Below are 21,043 nucleotides of genomic sequence, written 5' to 3' on the forward strand. Positions count from 1 at the left end.
CAACCCCTTTACTTATTATACATCTCTTAGGACTTTCTATTTCTTTTTGAGTCAGTTTTGCTAATAAGTGACTTCAACAAATTTATTGATTTCATCTAGGTTATATAACTTGTTGACAATTATTCATAACATTCCTTTCAAACTGAATATGCCATCTTGCTGCTTTCTGGCCTCCATGGTTTCTGATCAGAAATTGGTTGTTTTTAATTAGCCTCTTTCTTGCTGGTTATAAGGCTCTTTTTTTGTCTTCGACGGTTTAATTATGATGTATTTGTGCATGGTTCTCTGAGTTTATCTCACAGGGAATTTGTTGAATTTCTCGAATAGTAGATTAACATTTTTCATCAAGTTTGGAAAGTTTTTGTTTTTGTTTTTTGGTCATTACTTCAAGTATTCTTTCTGTTTTCTCTCTGTCATCTTTTTCTGAGACTTCCCTCATGAGCATGTTTGCAAGTATGATGGTCTCTGAAGATCTCTTCTTTTTTCTTTATTGTCTATTTCTTTCAGTTTCTCAGACAAGATAATTTAAATTCATCCTCTTTAAGTTCAGTAATTATTTTCATGGTTCAGTGGGGGCTGTTGCCACACACATAACTGGATATACCATCTTTAGCACAAACATTTACCACTGGAGAGCTTTCTCCACAGTAGGAAGTCACCTACGAGAATGACAATACATTTGTTTGTGCAATTGTTGCAGCACAATCTACGAGTAGGAAAATTGAATTTCAGGTTTCTAACTTATTCGGATTACTTTTGCAAATGAAAATCAGAAAAACAGACCAAATGTGTTTATTTTTTCAACAGAATTAATTACATGATAAAGCTTTTAGGTGTTGAGAATTGTTTTGTTCAAGGAAGTCAGTGATTTTGCCACAATGAGATTAGTGATGATAGAAGTAATTCTAATTTGTATTCTGCCCTCCTTATACTACTGCAGATAACTAAGTCTCTCCATGAAGAGAAAACTTCATAGACTGGAGCCAGGGCATTCAGTTCCAGATGGAATAAAAGAAGTAATAAAGCATTTACATTGAACTTTTTATTGTAATTTAGCCCAATTTGATAAGGGAAAACTCTTCATTCCAGAAGAATAACAGCTGGTGAATGTGTAAAGCATAACTAAAGTAAAAATTTACCATTTTGAAACCCTTAGTGAAGTAATTGATTACAGGGATAACAGGTCAATAATGAATGTTATACATTTAAGAGACAGGCCATTAGGGAACAAGTCATTCTAAACTAGCAAAGAAACTCACAGATTACTTGATAATTGCAAAAAAATATATACCTATACAGTGGAGACATGTGGTTGTCACCAACTTAACCAAGAAATCACACTTAACATCACACTAATAGTTAGACAACCTAACATTGTAACTTCCCTGATAGGATACATTTTGAAGTCCATGACATCTTGCCAAGAAAATATCAAACCTGAGTGTAATCAATGCTTTAACTGTAACTGAGACTTGATAGGAAATAGGAAATGTAAGAGATAGAAAATAAAAATAAATGACCCATCAACAAACAATTAGACAAATCTAGACTATGGGACACTCACATACAACTTGTCTAACTTCTTCAAAAATTCATTAGAAAGGAAATGTAGGATGACCGTTTTAGATAAGAAGAAACTTAAGCTCAGACCAACCAAATACAAAGCATGACTGATACGATTCATATTAAAAATGTTTTAATAAATGTTTTGACAATTGGAACCATTTATATATGGAGTAGATAGTGAGTTTAATTATTGGTATGTAACAGGTCACTTTAAACCTCAATGGCTTAAAGCAATGGTTTATTATTTCTCCTGATTATGTGGGTTGGCTAAGTGGTTTTTCTGCTGGTCTTATCTGGGTTCACCCTTGCTGCTGTTTAGCTGGCAGATAGGATGGGGCTTGAGTTCAGCTGGGGCATTGGCCAGTGCATCTAAGATCTACTCTATATGGCCAGCTTAAGCTTCCTCATAGCTTGGTAGTCTTACAAAAGCACTCAAACAGGTAGCAACACATTCTAAGTTCATGAAAACAGAAATTATGAGGAATTTTGAAAGCTTAGTCTTTGAAACCACACAGTGTCACTTCAGCTGAATTTTATTGGCCAACGCATATCACAGTACAAACTCAGATTCGAGGGAAGGAGAAATAGACTCCACATTTTGGTAAGAGAAATGCCAAAGTTTCATTGTAAAGAGTGTCCTGGATGAAAGATATTGGTGCAACCACTTGATGAAACACTCTACAACAATGTGGATTGGTGGTTGTGGACACTGTGTTGACATATAGACACAAAATTTTTAATGCATTTTCATTTTTCCAGAATCTGAATTATGGTCAAGATTTAAAACAGAATACCAAGGCTTGTTTCTTGGATACAAAGTTTTCACCTGCTTTGTAGGAAAGAGAACAATTCCAGGCAGTGGGAGAAGAATAAAGAAATGTATATTCAAGACACAATAAATAGAGAAATCTGTCTGGAAGAGGGGGCTCATGTAGTACAGTAGTAGGGGATGTTAAATAGGTCATTGGCAGATTTTGGAGGAGATAATTCAGAGAAATATGAAAGCTATTGAACTTGAGTATGATATAATCTAGGTAGAATGAAGGCTGTTAGAGAGAAGACAAACTGCAGACAAAATGTTTGATAGGAAGCTCACCTGTTCAATTGCTTATCTACTGAGAGTTGAGCTTGAATAATGGAAAGACCCAAGGGAGTAAGATTTTGCAGCCCTGGCTAATGTGACAGTGGGAGGACACAAACGTGGCTAAAGATCTGAATCTAAGAGTTAAGAGACAATAGAGATATAATTAAGAATATAAAGCAATGAAGAAGAGCCAATTTTGTGCAGGGAAGATAACTTTTCTTTTCCTTAACTTTTATTTTAGAGATGGGGGTACATGTGTAGGTTTGTTACATGGTTATATTACACTCAGGTAGTGAGCAGAGTACCCAAAGGGTAATTTTTGACCTATTCTCCTCTTCCTCCTTCCCCCCTCGAGTAGTTTGCACTGTATATTGTTCTCATGTGTATGGTCTTGAGTGCTCAATGTTTAGCTCCTACTTGTAATTGAGAATATGTGGTATTTTGTTTTCTGTTCCTGTATTAATTTGCTTAGGATAGCGGCCTCCAGCTGCTTCCACATTGCTCCAAAGGACATGATTTCATTCTTTTTATATGTCTATGTAGTATCCCATGGTGTATACATACCACATTTTTCCTATTCAATGCACCATTAATGGGCATGTAGGTCGATTCCATGTCTTTGCTATTGTGAATAGTGCAGTAATGAACATACAAAGTGCATGTGTCTTTTTGGTAGAATAATTTTTTTTTTCTTTTGGATATATACCCAGTAATAGGATTGCTGGGTTGAATGATATTCTATCTGTTTTAAGTTCTTTGAGAAATCTCCAAACTGCTTTCCACAGTGACTGAACTAATTTACATTCCCATCAGTAGTGTATAAGCATTGCCCTTTCTCCACAGCCTTGCAAGCATCTGTTGTTTTTTTACTTTTTAGTAATAGCCATTCTGATGGGTGTGAGATAGTATCTCATTGTGATTTTGATTTGCATTTCCCTAATGATTAGGGATGTGGAGCATTTTAAAAATATGTTTGTTGGCCACTTGTATGTCTTTTTCTGAGAACTGTCTGTTCATGTCCTTTGCCCTTTTTTTTTTTTTTTTTTTCTTAGAAGTTTGAGGCGATGTCTCACTCTGCCACCCAGGCTGGAGTGCAGTGGTACAATATTGACTCACTGCCACCTCTGCCTCCTGGGTTCAAGTGATTCTCCTGCCTCAGTCTTCTGAGTAACTGGGATTACAGGTGTCTGCCCCCACACCTGGCTAATTTTTTGTATTTAGTAGAGACAGGGTTTCACCATGTTGGCAGGCTGGTCTTGAACTCCCGACTTCAAATGATCCACCACTCTCAGCCTACCAAAGTGCTGGGAGTACAGGCATGAGGCACCACGCCCAGCTCCTTTGCCATTTTTAAATGGAATTATTTGTTGTTTGCTTGTTGGTTTATTTAAGTTACTTATAGATTCTGGATATTAGAACGTTGTCAGTTGGATAGTTAACTTTGTTTTTTGATGTTGAATTTGGATCTTTTAAGAAAAAAGGGAGGAGGTTCCAAGATGGCCAAATGGGAACAGCTCCAGTCTACAGCTCCCAGCTTGAGTGATGCAGAAGATGGGTGATTTCTGCATTTCCAACTGAGGTACCAGGTTCATCTCACTGGGGCTTGTCGGACAGTGGGTGCAGCCCACAGAGCATGAGTTGAAGCAGGGTGGGGCATTGCCTCACTCAGGAAGTGTAAGAGATAGGGAATTCCCTTTCCTAGCCAAGTGAAGCCGTGACAGATGATACTTGGAAAATCAGGACACTCCCACCCTAATATTGCACTTTTTCGACAGTCTTAGCAAATGACACACCAGGAGACTATATGCTGCACCTGGCTCGGAGGGTCCCATGCCCACAGAGCCTCACTGACTGCTAGCACAGCAGTCTGAGATTGAACTGCAAGGTGGCAGCTAGGCTGGGGGAGGGGGATCCGCCATTGCTGAGGCTTGAGTAGGTAAACAAAGCGGCCTGGAAGCTTGAACTGGATGGAGCCCACCACAGCCCAAGGAGGCCTGCCTGCCTCTGTAGACTCCACCTCTTGGGGCAGGGCATAGCTGAACAAAAAGCAGCAGAAACTTCTGCAGACTTAAACATCCCTGTCTGATAGCTTTGAAGAGAGTAGTGGTTCTCCCAGCACAGAGTTTGAAATTTGAGAATGGACATACTGCCTCCTCAAGGGGGTCACTGACCCCCTAGTAGCCTAACTGGGAGGCACCTCCCAGTAGCGGCCGACTGACACCTCAAAAGGCAGGGTGCCCCTCTGAGACGAAGCTTCCAGAGGAAGGATCAGGCAGCAACATTTTCTATTCTGCAATATTTGCTGTTCTGCAGCCTCCACTGCTGATACCCAGGAAAACAGGGTTTGGAGTGGACCTCCAGCAAACTCCAACAGACCTGCAGCTGAGGGTCCTGACTGTTAGAAGGAAAACTAACAAACAAAAAGGACATCCACACCAAAACCCCATCCATATGTCACCATCGTCAAAGAACAAAGGTAGATAAAACTACAAAGATGGGGAGAAACCAGAGCAGAAAAGCTGAAAATTCTAAAAATCAGAGCGCCTCTTCTCCTCCAGAGGAACGCCACTCCTCGCCAGCAATGGAACAAAGCTGGATGGAGAATGACTTCGACGAGTTTAGAGAAGAAGGCTTCAGACGATTGGTAGTAACAAACTTCTCTGAGCTAAAGGAGGATGTTCAAACCCATCACAAAGAAACTAAAAACCTTTAAAAAAGATTAGATGAATGGCTAACTAGAATAAACAGCATAGAGAAGACCTTAAATGACCTGATGGAGGTGACAACCATGGCATGAGAACTACATGACTTATGCACAAGTTTCAGTAGCCAATTCAATCAAGTGAAAGAAAGGGTATCTGTGATTGAAGATCAAATGAATGAAATGAAGAGAGAAGTTTAGAGAAAAAAGAGTAAAAATAAATGAACAAAGCCTCCAAGAAATATGGGACTATGTGAAAAGACAAAATCTACGTCTGATTGGTGTACCTGAAAGTGACGGGGAGAATGGAACCAAGTTGGAAAACACTCTTCAGGATATCATCCAGGAGAACTTCCCCAACATAGCAAGGCAGGCCAACATTCAAATTCAGGAAATACAGAGAATGCCATGAAGATACTCCTCGAGAAGAGCAACTCCAAGACACATAATTGTCAGATTCACCAAAGTTGAAATGAAGGAAAACATGTTAAGGGCAGCCAGAGAGAAAGGTCGGGTTACCCACAAAGGGAAGCCCATCAAACTAACAGTGGCTCTCTCGGCAGAAATTCTGCAAGCCTGAAGAGATTGGGGGAAAATATTCAACATTCTTAAAAGAATTTTGAACCCAGACTTTCATATCCAGCCAAACCAAGCTTCATAAGTGAAGGAGAAATAAAATCTTTTACTGACAAACAAATACGGAGAGATTTTGTCACCACCTGGCCTGCCTTACAAGAGCTCCGGAAGGAAGCACTAAACATGGAGAGGAACAACTGGTACCAGCCACTACAAAAACATGCCAAATCGTAAAGACCATCAATGCTAGGAAGAAACTGCATCAATCAATGAGCAAAATAACCAGTTAACATCATAATGACTGGATCAAATTCACAAATAACAATATTAACCTTAAATGTAAATGGGCTAAATGCTCCAATTAAAAGATACAGACTGGCAAATTGGATATGGTCAAGACCCATCAGTGTGCTGTATTCAGGAGAGCCATCTCACATGCAGAGACACACATAGGCTCGAAATAAAGGGATGGAGGAAGATCTACCAAGACAATGGAAAACAAAAAAAAGCAGGGGTTGCAATCCTAGTCTCTGATAACACACACTTTAAACCAACAAAGATCAAAAGAGACAAAGAAAGCCATTACATAATGGTAAAGGGATCAATTCAACAAGAAGAGCTAACTATCCTATATATATATGCACCCAATACAGGAGCACCCAGATTCATAAAGCAATTCCTTAGAGACTTACAAAGAGAATTAGATTCCCACACAATAATAATGGGAGACTTTAACACCCCACTGTCAACATAGACAGATCAACGAGACAGAAAGTTAATAAGGATATCCAGGACTTGAACTCAGCTCTGAACCAAGTGGACCTAATAGACATCTACGGAACTCTCCACCCCAAATCAACACAATATACATTCTTCTCAGCACCACATCACACTTATTCCAAAATTGACCTAATAGTTGGAAGTAAAGGACTCCTCAGCAAAGGTAAAAGAAAAGAAATTACAACAAACTGTCTCTCAGACCAGTGCAATCAAACAAGAACTCAGGATTAAGAAACTCACTCAAAACTGCTCAAATACATGGAAACTGAACAACCTGCTCCTGAATAATGAACATGAAGGCAGAAATAAAGATGTTCTTTGAAACCAATGAGAACAAAGACATAACATACCAGAATCTCTGGGACACATTTAAAGCAGTGTGTAGAGGGAAATATATAGCACTAAATACCCACAAAAGAAAGCAGGAAAGATCTAAAATTGACACCCTAACATCACAATTAAAAGAACTAGAGAAGCAAGAGCAAGCAGATTTAAAAGCTAGCAGAAGGCAAGAAATAACTAAGATCAGAGCAGAACCAAAGGAGGTAGACACACAAATAACCCTTCAAAAAAATCAGTGAATCCAGGAGCTGGTTTTTCAAAAGATCAACAAAATTGATAGACCACTAGCAAGACCAATAAAGAAGAAAACAGAGAAGCATCAAATAGATGCAATAAAAAATGATAAAGAGGATATCACCACCAATACCACAGAAATACAAACTACCATCAGAGAATACAATAAACACCTCTATGCAAATAAACTAGAAAATCTGGACGAAATTGATAAATTCCAGAACACATACACCCTCCCAAGACTAAACCAGGGAGAAGTTGAATCCCTGAATAGACCAATAACAGGCTCTGAAATTGAGGCAATAATTAATAGCCTACCAACCAAAAACAGTCCAGGATGAGACGGATTCACAGCTGAATTCTACCAGAGGTACAAAGAGGAGCTGATACCATTCCTTCTGAAACTATTCCTATCAATAGAAAAAGAGGGAATCCTTCTTAACTCATTTTATGAGGCCAGCATCATCCTAATATCAAAGCCTGGCAGAGACACAACAAAAAGAAAATTTTAGACCAATATCCCTGATGAACATCAATGCAAAAATCCTCAATAAAATACTGGCAAACCGAATCCAGCAGCACATCAAAAAGCTTATCCACCATGATCAAGTGGGCGTCATCCCTGGGATGCAAGGCTGGTTCAACATTCGCAAATCAATAAACATAATCCAGCATATAAACAGAACCAAAGACAAGAACCACATGATTATCTCAATAGATGCAGAAAAAGCTTTTGACAAAATTCAACAGCCCTTCATGCTAAAAACGCTCAATAAATTTGGTATTGATGGAACGTACCTCAAAATAATAAGAGCTATTTATGAAAAACCCACAGCCAATATCATACTGAATGGGCAAAAACTGGAAAAATTCCCTTTGAAAACTGGCACAAGACAGGGATGCCCTCTCTCACCACTCCTATTCAACATAGTGTTGGAATTTCTGGCCAGGGTGATCAGGCAGGAGACAGAAATAAAGGGTATTCAATTAAGAAAAGAAGTCAGATTGTCCCTGTTTGCAGATGACATGATTGTATATTTAGGAAACCCCATCGTCTCTGCCCAAAATCTCCTTGAGCTGATAAGCAAGTTGAGCAAAGTCTCAGGATACAAAATAAATGTGCAAAAATCACAAGCATTCCTATACACCAATAACAGACAGAGAGCCAAATCATGAGTGAACTCCTATTCACAATTACTTGAAAGAGAATAAAATACCTAGGAATCCAACTCACAAGGGATGTGAAGGACCTCTTTAAGGAGAACTACAAACCACTGCTCAGTGAAATAAAAGAGGACACAAACAAATGGAAGAACATTCCATGATCATGGATAGGAAGAATCAATATAATGAAAATGGCCATACTGGCCAAGGTAATTTATAGATTCAATGCCATCCCCATCAAGCTACCAATGACTTCCTTCACAGAATTGGAAAAAACTAATTTAAAGTTCATATGGAAACAAAAAAACAAACAAACAAAAAAACAAAAAAAGAAAAAAGCCCGCATTGCCAAGACAATCCTAAGCCAAAAGAACAAAGCTGGAGGCATCACACTGCCTAACTTCAAACTATACTACAAGGCTACAATAATAACCAAAACAGCATGGTACTTGTACCAAAACATGGATACAGACCAATGGAACAGAACAGAGCCCTCAGAAATAATACCACACATCTACAACCATCTGATCTTTGACAAACCTAACGAAAACAAGAAATGGGGAAAGGATTCCCTATTTAATAAATGGTGCTGAGAAAACTGACTAGCCATATGCAGAAAGCTGAAACTGGATCCCTTCCTTACACCTTATACAAAAATTAATTCAAGATGGATTAAAGACTTAAATGTTAGAGCTAAAACCATAAAAACCCTAGAAGAAAACCTAGGCAATACCATTCAAGACATAGGCATGGGCAAGGACTTCATGACTAAAACACCAAAAGCAATGGCAACAAAAGCCATAATTGACAAATGGGATCTAATTAATCTAAAGAGCTTCTGCACAGCAGAAGAAACTACCATCAGAGTTAGCAGGCAACCTACAGAATGGGAGAAAAGTTTTATAATCTACCTTTTACAATCTACCCATCTGACAAAGGGCTAATATCCAGAATCTACAAAGAACTTAAACACGTTTACAAGAAAAAAATCAAAGAACCCCATCAAAAAGTGGGTAAAGGATATGAACAGATACGTCTCAAAAGAAGACATTTATGCAGCCAACACACACAAGTAAAAATGATCATCATCACTGGCCGTCAGAAAAATGCAAACCAAAACCACAATGAGATACTGTCTCACACCAGTTGGAATGGTGATCATTAAAAAGTCGGGAAACAACAGGTGCTGGAGAGGATGTGGGGAAATAGGAACACTTTTACACTGTTGATGGGAGTGTAAAGTATTTCAACCATTGTGGAAGACAGTGTGGTGATTCCTCAAGGATCTAGAACTAGAAATACCATTTTACCCAGCCATCCCATTACTGGGTATATAACCAAAGGATTTTAAATCATGCTGCTATAAAGACACACACACATGTACGTTTATTGTGGCACTATTCACAATAGCAAAGACTTGGAACCAACCCAAATTTCCATCAATGATAGACTGGATTTAGAAAATGAGGCACGTATACGCCATGGAATACTATGCAGCCATAAAAAGGATGAGTTCATGTCCTTTGTAGGGACATAGATGCAGCTGGACACCATCATTCACAGCAAACTATCACAAGGACAGAAAACCAAACACAGCATGTTCTTATTCATAAGTGGGAATTGAACAATGAAAATACTTGGACACAGGATGGAGAACATCACACACTGGGGCCCGTCGTGGGGTTGGGGGAAGTGGGAGGGATAACCTTAGGAGATATACCTCATGTAAATGATGGGTTAATGGGTGCAGCACACCAACATGGCACATGTATACATATGTAACAAACCTGCACGTTGTGCACATGTACCCTAGAACTTAAAGTATAATTAAAAAGAAAAGAAAAGAAAAGAAAAAAACAGGATTTGGGGACATAAATCTAAGAATTGAATTCTTGGGAGTGGTGACTTTTCCTAAGGAGTGTAGGGAGAAAAAAGGGGAGAATATTTGATTAAGTTTTGAGGAAAGGCTGTCAGGAGGAGTGATAACATTATTAATAACAAAATAATTGCTAAAATATACTGTGCACCTTCTAAGGGCTAGGCACTAAGCTAGAAATTTTACAAATACTTATTTAATTCTCAGAGCAACCTTGTATTGTTACCTACATTTAAGGATAAGTAAATTGAGTCCTAACAAAGTCAACCAGTTGGTCCAGATGTAGATAATTTTAAGTACAGGGTAGACAACTATGAAGCACAGTAATAATGCAGTCATGTCCAACCAGTTACTGACATCTCTCGCCGTGGAGATTGCTAGCCTTCAGAAAAGCACTGTATCACCTGCAGAACTAAACAAAATTTTAAAAGCGCGTGTAGATCATTTAAATGTCAAACTCCAGCTTTGCAGAACCAACAAACCTGATTCTCAGCCACCTATATCTCCCTCCCAAAATGTTGGTTCAATTATTGCAATTTGGTATTATAAACCCATTTATCACCTCATCAAGGGATCATCCTTTGAGGCCTTTCTTGGCTGAATTCTAGGGATCAGATGTTTTGCCAAGGATTATTAACATTCATTTGCATTTATAGGATAAGACCTTATCATTGTGTAGTGTTATTGTAACATCTGTCTTTTGAGTTAAAATAAACCAACCGTTGTTTAGGTAGCAAGTTTCTTGGATTGTTGCGTGTATTTTGGAGAAATTTATAAAAAAATAATAACTACGACATACAGTGTTATGTGGGGAATGGCTTCAGCAGGATACAGGTTAGTAGAGGGTGCATGAGGCCAGCGATGGTATCCAGGATAGCCTTCTCCTGTTGGGCAGAGGTCACCAGCCATCCTCTTGATGCCTGCTCTTTGAGTCTAGGTATGATCCTGGTCCAAAGAGCTGTGGTCTCAGGATCGAAAGCATGGGAATCTATGTATGAAAATGAACTAACTAATTTGTCTTAATAGACGTCTGGAGGTGGCAGGCACTCAGGGTATATGCTAGTCCAATAATGATAGTTTTTTTTTTTTTTTTTTCAGTTTGATTTGCCATATGAAGTGAATGGTACTCTGAGATATGAAGAGTTCTGCTCAGAAACAAACCTTGTTACACAAAATTGGGTATTAGAACAAGACTCCCTGACTTCCCAGTTCTCTGTCCATGCCATCTTGTCACATAATTTCTACTTCTTTTCTTTTCTTTTCTTTCTTTCTTTCTTTTTTTTTTTTTGGCGGGGGATGGAGTTTCACTCTTGTTTCCCAAGCTGGAGTACAGTGGCCCAACCTCGGCTCACTGCAACCTCTGCCTCCCAGGTTCAAGAGGTTCTCCTGTCTCAGCCTCCTGAGTAGTTGGGATTACAGGCATGTACCACCATGCCCAGCTAACTTTTTGTTTTATTTTTTTAGTGGAGATGGGGTTTCTCCATGTTGGTCAGTCTGGTCTCGAACTCCTGACCTCAGGAGATCTGCTCGCCTCGACCTCCCAAAGTGCTGGGATAACAGGCATGAGCTACTGCCCCTGGCTCTGTTTTCAAAAGATTTGATGAAATAAAAATCTACTTTATACAAGGAATTTGAATGAGTCCTGGAGGTTTGTTATAATAGAAGATCTCAGAAAGAGAGGATGTTTGAATTGTTTCCATTTGGAGTTAGATTTTAAGGAAAGATAATTTCATCAATGCCATGAACAAAACACTTATACTGTGACCAAATGGAAATATATTTCATCTCCTAATGGTTCCATGACTGGTCTCTCACTGGGGTCCAGGCATGTCTTCAGGCCACCATTTTGTTCTGAACTCCTTGACAGTCAATCTGGTCTATTAGCTTATTCTTATTTCTGCTATGGAGGATGCAGAGATGAAGCTATCTTCCTCTGCCACTTCCTGCATAACTACAAGATAACCTCTTCACTAAAGGAAGCTGGTATTGGCTTGCCTCAAGGATAAGGATTCATAATTTAACACTCCCATTTCAGATTTCATGACTTTTCTTGTTGTAGGTTGCTTGAAGATTCAGACTCAAGACTTTTGATTAGACCTGAGAAGACACATTCTGTAGAAGAAAGAGTATGACCTGGAGTCATTAGTGCTTCTTACTATTTGGGTGTCCTTTGGGATGTTATTTGGACCTCTTAATATTTATAATAGGGATAATAATACATGCAATAGTAGAGGACTAAATAAGATTATGTATTTAAAGATTCTAGCAGTATTTGGTATGTACGTGTAACACGATATTTTTGTCCTCCATCCTTGTAAAACATCAGCTTGTGGAAATCATTTAATTATCTTACCCACTTTGATATGCAAAGTAAAAAAGTTTAAATATTTTAAACCTGGTCAGAATGAAAATATTTCCATTAGATTTTTTTCCTTGATAATGATATGATGACTAGTTATACTGGCAGTTTTCTACTTGACATCAGGACTGATCTGAGGCCAGAGAACAGGAATAGGAAGAAGAGACTACACAACTTACATCTGTGATATCAGTCAGGGATCACAGTGAGAAATAAGAGATCTTTTGGGACTGAGGTCCAAATACAACATTCATTCATTCCTTCAGCAATTATTTATTGAACATTTTCTATAGCCTAACCACTAGACTTGATTCTGGAGCTATAGTCACAAGTAAGTAAGATTAACTGCTAAACTGCCTCTAATTTTCACTCTTCTTTGTATCTCTACCTTTTGCAGTGGGACCTGGTGGCTATAAAATGGTGAATATTTTTCTACATCTTGAATCTGACCTCATCTTGGGACTTACTTAGGTAAACAGAGTACAGCAAAGGTGACAATGTGCTAGGTAATCTGAAGCCTAGGTCTCAAAAAGCCTTGCCACCATCCCCCTTGCTGGAGGATGAATGACCATGTGGAGAGAAACAAGGATATCCCAGCCTATAGGCACTGAACTTCTAGACCAGAGCTGCTCAGCTGACCTGCAGCTGACTACAGATGTCTAAGGGAGCCAAGCTGAGAGCAGAATAACTGCTCACTGACTTGTAGGATTATGAGCTGTAGGATTAATAGCTTAAAGCTATTAAGTTTTGGTGTGGCTTACTATATAGCGAGAGCAAACTGATCCTTAGTTCCTGACCCCAAGAAACTTAGAATCTTGTGGCTGCAGAAGCCAAACACAAGTTTTCAGGAAAAAAAAAAAAAACTCTTCTCTAGTCTCTTAGAAGACAATATAGAGTCAAAGCACTTTCCTGATGAAATAGTCAATGGACAAGCTGTTCGGTGTGATCAAATCAAGGGAGCATGCATACATAGGCTGAGTAAAAATGTATTTTTCTTTTACAAGGAGAGAAGGCAGAAGAAATGCCCTAAAAGAAGGAAATTTTAGAGCATGTCACATTAAGTGTCCCTTAGTGTGTTCTTGGTAATATTCTTGCAACCAGGTGGTGCTTGTGGGTATAACTTCAGAACTGTGGCCCAGGTCTCTTGATCGCAACATGAAGTGAGTGCTGCTCTCTCTGATGTTAGGTGAACCTCAAGATCTGGAGACTTTCTTCATAAGCTTGCATTATGAATTTTAAGTGCTGTAGCAAGTTTTTTTTGAAAGAAGACAGGACCTTACAAATTAATTTTAATTCAATTAATTTTTGAAGTAGCATTTTTTGATCCTTATGATAGTTCAATATAAACATTAAGTCTACTCCAAAGATGGCCTGATTTCCTAATAATATCCCAGATATTGTAGCTCCTCTCTAATTCATGGAATTGGGTCAAGTAGATTTCTGGGGAGTAGCATTCAAACCTCCTGTAATACTACAGCCCCATTGTGATAGACAAAGTTCAGATAATAAGAAAGTGAATGATTGAGGCTGAGATTTTCCTTTGATGGGGATTTTCATTTTTAATAGTATTTGTTGTTTAAGCATTTGGCCAATATAACAATTTCAAGGCTCAAATTTCTCTTTCATTTGAATGTTAAATTGTTCTGTACTTTGTTTAAATATTACTATTACCACTACTATCTCTACCACACACACCCTCCCATACCCCCACCCCCACACACCTGCTGTTTACCACATTGATATGTCTTATGCTGTTTACATACTATCTCATTTATCCTTATAATAAACTCTTGAGGTTGGTATAGTAGTAGTATTACCATTTTGCATGAGGAAATTGAGGTATAGAATAATTTAGAAACTTAGTTAGAATTACACAGCTAATAAGAGTATGCATCTATGTGTGAAGTCAGGATTCCTGGGTCCAAGTTCAGTTTTCTTCCCGCTATACTGTTACTCCCCTGTTTGAAATCCATTAAATATTTTCCTTTGTATAAAGAGCAAAATCAGCCTCCTCATGAAGGCTTCAAAAATTCTGTATCATCTGACTTCTGACATCATCTTGTATCACTTTCTCCCTGGCTTACCAAATTTCAGTCAGCTCCCTGCCATTTAAAGGAAAAGTCTACATAAGTATTTTCTTTAGCTTCTGCTTTGTATGAATGTGGGTCCTTCTCACCCTTAAGGAGGATATCATCTCCTTTGATAAGAGATACCTGAATGCACCAGCTAATGCAGACCCCTCCTTCCTTTGGAATTCCAGCACTATTTGTTACTTTCATAGAATTAGGTGTGACTTATAACTTGCTTACTCATTCAATTAGTTATATATAGCCTTTTTTCAATCCTCAAAATTTCGATGTGGTAGATATTAATATGATTCTCAATTTGTAGATGAGGGGAAAGAGTGGAGGAGCTTAAGTACTTCATCAATAATACATGGTTAGTAAGTAACAGAAATCAAATCTGAGTGCTGACCTTTTTCATTCTAGAGCTGAGAATCTTTACCATTGTGTTGCTGTCACAGCTTGCCAACTTTGGAGCATTTCTTTTTGAAAAATTTTTGTGAGTGCACAGTAGGCATACATATTTATGGGGTACACGAAATATTTTGATACAGGCATACAATGCATAATAATCACATCAGGGTAAATGGGGTATAGATCACCTCAAGCATTTATCATTTCTTTGTGTTACAAACAATTTAGTTATACTTTTATTTTAAAATGTACAATAAATTAATGTTGTCTCTACCCTGTCGCACTATCAAATACTAAATCTTATGCGTTCTATCTACCTGTATTTTTGTGCCCATTAGTCATCCCTACTTCCCTGCCCTACCCTCTACCCTTACCAGTCTCTGGTTACCATCATTCTATGTATATCTCTGTGAATTCAGTTGTTTTAATTTTTAGCTTCCACAAATAAGTGAGAACATGTTAAGTTTGTGCCAGGCTTATTTCACTTAACATAATGGCTTCTGGTTCTACCCATGTTGTTGCAAATGATGGAATCTCATTCTTTTTTATGGCTGAATAGTTCTCCATTGTGTATATATACCACATTTTCTTTATCCATTTGTTTGTTCATGGACACAGGTTGCCTCCAAAGTTTGACTACCGTGCATAGTGCTGTAATAAACATGGGGATGCAGAGACCTCTTTGACATACTGATTTCCTTTCTTTTGGGTATATGCCTAGCTGTGGGATTGCTTGATCATAAGGTAGCTCTATTTTTATAGTTTTCTGAGGAAGCTCCAAACTGCTCTCCCTAGTAATTGTACTAATTTACATTCCCACCAACACTGTACAAGTGTTCCCTTTTCTCCACATCCCTGCCAGCATTAGTTAGTGCCTATCTTTTGGATATATAATCGATTTTAACTGGGGTGAGATAATATCTCATTGAAGTTTTGATTTGCTTTTTTCTGATGATCGATAATGTTGAGCACCTTTTTCATATGCCTGTTTGCCATTTGTGTGTCTTATTTTTAGAAATGTCTAGTTAGATCTTTTGTCAGTTTTAAAATCAGATCATTAGATTTTTTCCTTTAGAGTTGTTTGAGATCTTTGTATATTCTGGTTATTAATTCCTTGTCAAATGGATAGTTTGCAAATATTTTCTCCCATTCTGTGGGTTGTCTCTTTACTTTCTTGATTGTTTCCTTTGCTGTTCAAGAGCTGTTTAACTTGATGTGATCTGTTTTGTCCATTTTTGCTTTGGTTGCCTGTGCTTGTGGGATATTACCAAGAAATCTTTGCCCAGACCAATGTGCTGGAGAGTTTACCCAATGTTTCCTTGTAGTAGTTTCATAGTTTCAGGTATTAGATTTCAGTCTTTAATCCATTTTGACTTGATTTTTGTTTATGGCGAGAGATAGGGGTCTAGTTTCATTCTGCATAAGAATGTCCAGCTTTCCCAGCACAATTTATTGAAGAGACTGTCCTTTCATCAATGTATGTTTTTGGCGACTTTGTCTAAAATGTGTTCACCGTAGGTGTTTGGATTTATTTCTGGGTTCTCTATTCTGCTCCACTGGTATATGTTTCTGTTTCTATGCTAGTAGCATGCTGTTTTGGTTACTATAGCTCTGAAGTACAATTTGCAGTCAGGTAATGTGATTCCTCTGTTTTTTTTTCTATTTCTGTGAAGAGTGCTATTGATATTTTCATAGGGATTGCATTGAATCTGTAGATTCCTTTGGGTAGTATGGACACTTTAACAATATGATTCATAATTCTTCCAATCCATGAACATGAAATATTTTTCAATTTGCTGGTGTCCTTTTTAATTTCCTTTATGAGTGTTTTATAGTTTTCATTGTCAAGATCTTTCACTTCTTTGGTTAAGTAAATTCTTAGATATTTAATTTCATGTGTGGCTACTGTAAATGGGATTACTTTTTAATTTCTTTTTCACATTGTTTATTGTTGTCATACAGAAATGCTATTGATTTTTTGTGCTGATTTTGTATCTTGTAACTTCACAGAATTGTTCATCAGTCTTCATAGTTTTTTGGTGGAGTCTAGGTTTTTCCAAATATAAGATCATGTCATCTGCAAACAGAAAAATTTGGCTTCTCCTTTTCAATTTTGATGCCCTTTATTTCTTTATCTTGTCTGATTGCTCTAGCTAGGACTTCCAGTACTATGTTGAATAACAGTGGTGTACATGGGTATTCATGTTCCAGATCTTAGAGGAAAAACTTTTAGTTTTTCCCCACTTAGTATGATACTAGCTGTGGGTCTGTAATATATGGCTCTTGTTGTGCTGAGGTATGTTGCTTCTCTACCCAGTTTTTTAGGGTTCTTTTTTTTTTTTTTTTTTTTTTTTAATCATAAAGGTATGTTGACTTGTATCAAGTGCTTTTTTAACATCAATTGAAATGATTTTATGGTTTTTGTTTTTCATTCTGTTGATATGATGTATCACATTTATTGATTTGTGTACTTTATTTTATTTTTAGTTTTTAGATGGAGTTTCACTCTTGTCACCCAGGCTGGAGTGCAATGGCACAATCTCGGCCACTGCAACCTCCGCCTCCTGGGTTCAAGTAATTCTCCTGCCTTAGCCTCCCGAGTATCTGGGGCTATAGGTGCCCACTACCACACCCAGCTAATTTTTGTATTTTTAGTAGAGACAGGGTTTCACCACATCAACCAGGCTGGTTTTGAACTCCTGGCCTCAGGTGATCCACCTGCCTCAGTCTCCCAAAGTGCTGGGATTACAAGCATGAGCCACTGCACCCAGCAAATTTGTGTATGCTAAATCATCCTTCCATCCCTAGGATAAATTCCACTTCATCTTGGTGACTGACCTTTTCAATGTATTGTTGAATTCAGTTTGCTAATTTTTTTAAAAAGAATTTTTGCATCAATGTTCATAGAGACACTGACTTGTAGTTTTTTTTTTTTTTTTTTAATGTGTCTTTATCTGGTTTTGGTATCAGGGTAATACTGACTTTGTAGTATGAATATGGAAGAATTCCCTCATTTTCTATTTTTTGGGATAGTTCAAGTAGGATTGGTATTAGTTCCTTAAGAGTTTGGTAGAATTCAGCACTGAATTGCACTGGGTCCCAGGCTTTTCTTTGCTGGAAAACTTTCTATTACAGCTTTGATCTCATTACTTGTTATTGATCTGTTCAGGTTTTGGATTTCATCTTGGCTCAATTTTGGTAGGTTATATGTGTGTAGGAATTTATTCATTTTTTTTCTAGGTTCTTCAATTTATTGGCATATAGTTGCTCATAGTAGCCTCTAATTATCCTTTGAATTTCTGCGATATCAGGTATAATGCCTTTTTTTTTTTACTTCTCTGATTTTATTTATTTGGGTCTTCTCACTTTTTTTCTCTTAGGTAGTCTGGCTATAAGTTTGTTGATTTTGTTTATATTTTCTTTTTGTCAATATTTTCCATTGTTTTTTGTTTCAATTTTATTAGTTTCTACTCTGATCTTTATTATTTCTTTCTCCTACTAATTTTGGGTATGATTTCCTCTTGCTTTTCTACTTCTTTAAGATGAATCATTAGGTTGTTTGTGGCTTTTCTACTTTTTCAATGTAGGTGTTTATAGGTATAAACTTTCGTCTTACTACTGCTTTCACTGTATCCCAAAGGCTTTGGTATGTTGTGTTTCCATTTTCATTGTTTCAAGAAATTTTTAAATTTCCTTCTTAATTTCTTCATTGACCCACTGGTCATTCAGGATCATATTTAATTCACATGTGTTTGTATAGTTTCCAAAATTCCTCTTGTTATTGATCACTAATGTTATTCCGTGTGTTTAGAGAAGATACTTGATATTAATACAATTTTTAATGTTTAAATACTTGTTTTGTGGTCTAACATACATCTATCCTTGAAAATGATCCATCTACTTAGGAGAATGTGCATTCTGTACCCATTGGATGAAGTGTTCTGTAAATGTCTATTAGTTCCATTTAGTCTACAGTGCAGATGAAGTCTGATTTTTTTTTGTTGAATTTCTGTCTAGAAGACCTGTCCAATCCTTAAAGAGGGGAGTTGAAGTCTCTAGCTGTTATTGTCTTGGGGTCCATCTCTCTCTTTAGCTCTAATAATGTTTGCTTTATATAACTGGGTGCTCCATTGTTGGGTGCAAATGTATTTACAATTGTTATATTCTTTTGATTAATTGATCTCTTTATCATTATATAATAACCTTATTTGTCTCTTTTTATAGTTTTTTCCTTGAACTCTATTTTGTGTGATGTAAGTACAGCTATTCCAGCTCTTTTCAGTCTCCATTTGGATGGAATATCTTTTTTCCATTCCTTTATTTTCAGTCCACGTGTGTCTTTGTAGGTGAAATGTGTTCTTGTAGACAACAGATCACTGGGTCTTGTTTTTCTTGTTTGTTTTTTGTTTTTAATCGTTTCCACCACTCTATGTCTTTCAATTGGAGAGTTTAGTCCATTTACATTCAACGTTATTATTAATAAGTAAGAACTTCTACCACATTGTTATTTTTTTCCGGTTGTTTTGTGGCCTTCTCCTCCTTCTTTTCTTCCTTCCTGTCTTCCATTTAGTGAAGATGATTTTCTCTGGTGGTGTGTTTTAATTTGTTGAATTTTATTTTTGTATGTGTATCTGTTGTGTGTCTTTTGATTTTAGGTTACCATAACAGTTGCAAGTAACATTTTATATCTTATTTTAAGCTAATAACAAGTTAACACTGATTGCATAGACAAACAAGCAAGCAAAGATAAAACAAACGAAACCTCTACACTTTAACTTCATGCCTTCACTTTTTGACATTTTATTGTTTCAATTTTAACTTATTATGCCATATCATACTATATCTTGAAGGGTTGTTGCACTTATTTTTGACAGGTCTATGTTTTAGTCTTTCTACTGAAGATATGAGTAGTTTACATACCAAAATTATAGTGTTATAATATTCTGTGTTTTTCTGTGTACTTACTATTACCTGTGAATTTTGTACCTTCAGATGGATTTCTTATTGCTCACTAGTGTCCTTTTCCAGAACAGGCCTGGTGCTGAAGAAATTCTCAGCTTTCGTTTGTTTGGGAAATATTTCTCCTGCATGTTTGAAGGATATTTTTGCTGGATATACTATTCTAGGATAAAAGTATTTTTCCTATCAGCGCTCTAATTTACAGTAAAAAGTCTGCTGCCAGATGTATTGGACCTCCTTTGTATGTTGTTTCTTTTCTATTGTTCCTTTTAGGATCCTTTCTTTATCCTTGCTGTTGGGGGTTTGATTGTTAAACGTCTTGAGGTAGTCTTATTTGGGTTCAATCTGTTTGGTGTTTTATAACCTTGTTGTACTTGTATATTGCAATCTTTCTCTAGGTTTGGGAAGTTCTCTGTTATTAGCCTTTTAAATAAACTTTTTACTCTGATGTCTCTCTACATCCTCTTTAAGCCCAATAACTCTTAGGTTTGCCCTTTTCTAGCTATTTGCTAGATCTTGTAGGTGTGCTTTATTTTTAAAAAATTCTTTTTTATTTTGTCTCCCCTGACTGGATATTTTGAAATAGCCTGTCTTCAAGCTCACGAAACATTTCTTCTGCTTGCTCAATTCTGCATTAAGATACTCTGATGCATTCTTCATGTATTAGTTCATTCTTGCATTGCTATAAAGAACAACCAGAGACTGGGTTATTTCTAAAGAAAAGAGGTTTAATTGACTGAAAGTTCCACAGGCTGTACATGATGCATGACTGGGGAGGCCTCAGGAAACTTACAGTCCTGGCTGAAGGTGAAGGGGAAGTGGGCACAGTTTGTTTGGCTAAAGAAGGAGGTAGAGGGTGAAGGGGGAGGTGCTAAACACTTTTAAACAATGAGATCTCATGAGAACTCACTCACTATCACAAGAA

Source organism: Theropithecus gelada, chromosome 13 (assembly GCF_003255815.1).
Source record: "Theropithecus gelada isolate Dixy chromosome 13, Tgel_1.0, whole genome shotgun sequence".
NCBI lineage: Eukaryota > Metazoa > Chordata > Mammalia > Primates > Cercopithecidae > Theropithecus > Theropithecus gelada.